The 3,465-nt window shown below is 55.6% G+C and overlaps 1 long non-coding RNA gene across 1 annotated transcript; it reads right to left on the minus strand.

Moving 5' to 3' along the window:
- Window positions 1-190: 190 nt before the first annotated feature.
- Window positions 191-2,397, minus strand: LOC108510647. The gene is made up of 3 exons (XR_001878858.1): window positions 2,319-2,397; window positions 806-937; window positions 191-309 (listed from the first exon to the last, which is right to left on the minus strand). It is a non-coding gene; the product is annotated as an uncharacterized LOC108510647 (long non-coding RNA).
- Between the last annotated feature and the right edge of the window lie 1,068 nt (window positions 2,398-3,465).

The following is a 3,465-nucleotide window of genomic DNA, read 5'->3' on the forward strand; positions in this document are numbered from 1 at the left end:
GGCAGCCACAGCTTCTCTGGGCAACCTGTGCCAGGGCCTCCCCACCCTCACAGGGAAGGATTCCTTCCCAATATCTCATCTGACCTTGCCTTCAGGCAGTTTGAAGTCATTCCCCCTTGTCCCCCCACTGTCTGCCCATTTCCCCAATTCCCAAACAATCTCTGTTCCCGCCTTTTGTGTGTTCCTGTTGCTCCAGGGGGTCCCTACCTGAGTCCTGTTCAGTTGGCACTTTGTGCGGACAACGAAAATCAAAACGATGACGACCACAGTGCTGACCACGGTGAGGAGGATCCACACGTCGTAGTCTGGCTGTTGGATAAAACAGGAGAGAAATTAATCTTGCGTGGCAGACTTGGGAATAAGAGGCTTGGCAGGGGTCTCCCAATCTCTTCTGGCCCATCAGCCTTCGAACACAAGGCCAAGCTCTACCTCTTTGCTCTTTACAGAAAAAGGAAAAAAGGGTTCGGCCTTTTTTTTGGACATCCCACCAAGAATGGAAAATCTCTGTCTTGCAGCATCTCAGCTCCCCCAGTGCCACGGTCTAAGGCAGCATAAGATGAGAAACGCAAGGCTTGGTCTCCCCTGAAGAGACAGAGAACCTCCTCACCTCACTCGTGGCGTTGGAGCAAAAGAAACTAAGTAAGCTGACAGTGCTTTTGAGCCTTTATTTGCAGCAGGTCATCTGAATGCTACAGACAGCTCCTGCCAAGGGCTCTGATCTCTGTCCCTTGAGAGCAAAGCTCTGGGAAAGCCCTGTGCTTGGGAGGGAGGATGTGGGAGGCAGTGGGAATGGTGTGTGTCTCACCCAGGCTGGTGGCTCCTTGACCTCTATCTTCACATGGGCCTCTCTGTTCTTGTTCACGACGCTCATGAGCTGCTCGGCGTCGTGGCCCCTGATCAGAACCACGGGCTGGCTCAGGCCTCTGGGCTTCCTCAGCTGCAAAGGAACAAACACAGTGAGAGCTGGTCCAGAACAGCCTGGAAAAGGACAATCCTGGTCCCCCAGGCATGTCTGATCCTCCAGATGCTTCTTGCACACACTTCAGAGACTGACTGCTCCCCCGGATCTGTACTGTCTCTCTAGGATGAATATGAATTAGATTGAAGCTCCTCCTCTTGTACCAACTCTCCAGCATTGGGAAAATACTCAATTTTCCCTGCTGGTGACTCCTCATGCCCAGCTGGACACTGCTTGGTGTCTCTTGAGCTCCTCTTCAAGCCCCTGTGCAAAAGTTCTTGGTGTCTCCTCTTCCCTGTGGGAACTGCCAACAGCACTGCCGAGTGTTGCCTTCCCACAGAAATGCTTCCTCTGCTCTTCCTGTGAGACCCATCCAGTTCCCCTCCTCCCTGAGGACATTCTGGTTGTTCCTGGTCATACTGGCACGGGCTGGCTCAGCAAGTGTCCAAGCCTGCTCCCCTCCAGACTGACCTGGACTGGACCAGGGTGGCCATCGGACCCACTGACCACTTCCCGTGCCCTGGGAGGTCCTGGGGGCACCCAGAGGTGGGTGCCTGGGTCTGGGGACAGGGATGTGAGTGGAGGTGCAGATGGTCGTGAAGACCACGGAGGCTGCAGGGTCTGAGTTGATGAGAGTTGCCACTCTTGGCTTTGGTATTGCAGATGGGGAAGCTGGGAAAGTGGGATCAGAGGCTCAGAGGGATCAGAGACTGGGATCTGAGACACCCTGGAGTCACCTCATGGACCTGCACTCGCTGCTGCCTTTCTCTGACATCAGAAATTAATCTGTAAGTGCATAAAAGAGCCAGGAGAGATGGATCCAGCAAGGAGTCAGCCCAGAGTTTGGATAAGCTCAGGCACCAGCTCCCCTGTCTGTCCTCAGTCGAATGCTGGATGCTTTTCATTATCCCTGGACCATTTGGATAGGGAACTGATTCCATTCCAGAGATGACAGCAATGCTGGGGGAAGAGACCTTTGGAGGTCTCTAAACCTGCACCAAGAGTGTTGCAGGGAGGGCTGTGACTTGGGCTTGAAAACTTGAGAAGTCACCTTTCCCTAGAGGTAAACTGGGCTGTCTGGAGTAGATGAAATTAGGAAATCCATGACTTCCCAAGAGGAAGCATCCAGCTCCTGGCAGAAAAGCTCAACTGACCAGATAATGTCCTCTGAGAGTGTAGATGTGCCCTGGAGCGAAGGAAAGAGGAACCGACTCCTCATGGTTGAGTGGGGTGAGAGCCAACATCCAACACCAGCTGGGACCTGGGACTTTCTGCTGGTGGCTGGTGGGTCCTGATGGACACATTTTGGGATGGGACAGGAGCACTGTGGTTTAGCTGAGAGCATTAATGGGGTCTGTACCTGATCAGCAGCACTTTCATCGTCAGTAATGTCGAAAAGGATCGCACGGGCTCCACGCTCCCCCGCCAGCTTCGCCTGTCCAAAACAACAGAAGCTTCAGCGGACACTCTGCACTGTCCCCTGTGTCAACACCCACCATTTGGATCCATGTCTGCCTCCCAGGTTCTTTGCAGGGAAAGAAGCACCTGCTTAGACTGAGGAAACCATTTGATTCCTGTGCTTGTGTTGGGTTGCAGTGCCCGCTCCTGCCAGAGCTCTGGGGCTCCTTCTCCCTATGGTTGTGGAGATGAATTAGTTGGTGGCCTTGCAATCACAGCAGGACACAAACCTAAACATTCCCCAGCTGCCTGTGTCATGTGCCCCTTTGCTTCAGAGCTGGATTTGCTGGGGAGGGATCTGCTGACCTACACAACCTTCCCATCCCAGGACAGCAGAATCCTCCACGTCCCACCTCTCACCGTGGGGCATCTTCAGTGCCCTCCTTTGGATGGCCCTGGGCTGTCTGAGGGCCTGACTCCCACACACGCTGCTCTCCCTGGTCCCTGTCCCTGCACTCCTCAGGGAGCAGCTCAGGCAGTGCCCGGGCTGCAGATCTGCTCTCGGATGAGGAGCAGGATGGCTTTCCACAGCTCAGCTTAAAGACCCACCCATCTGAGCTCACATGCCACCCTGGTGAGGTAAAGCTCACTGCCTGGGGACCTCGTGGGGTCACCCACCTCCTCCCAGCCGGCCCTGGGAGCCCTCTGGGCAGGCAGAGGCAGCCTGAGGAGATGGAACGTGAACAGAACGCAGGGCTGGGCTGCTCTTACTCAGGCGGAGCCCTTTGATCCTGCGTCCCGAGCCTGTGCAAACAGGGAGCAGTTCACCCTCTGCAGGGCCAAACCCCAGCTCGGGGGCCAGAGGTCAGAGCTGCCGCTTCCCAGCTGCAATATCAAACACAGGGAGCTGGCTGGGCCCAGGGATGGGGCATTCCCAGAATGGAGAGTGGCAGCTGAGCGGGATCTGCTCCATCCCTCACACAGTCACAGAGTCACAGAATGTGCTGAGCTGGGAGGGACCCCCAAGGATCACGGAGTCCAACCCTCAGCCCTGCACAGGCCCAGCCCCAAGAGTCACCCCCTGTGCCCCAGAGGATCAGCCAAACCCT

This window comes from Lepidothrix coronata, unplaced genomic scaffold (assembly GCF_001604755.1).
Source record: "Lepidothrix coronata isolate B3197 unplaced genomic scaffold, Lepidothrix_coronata-1.0 Scaffold1798, whole genome shotgun sequence".
Taxonomy (NCBI): domain Eukaryota; kingdom Metazoa; phylum Chordata; class Aves; order Passeriformes; family Pipridae; genus Lepidothrix; species Lepidothrix coronata.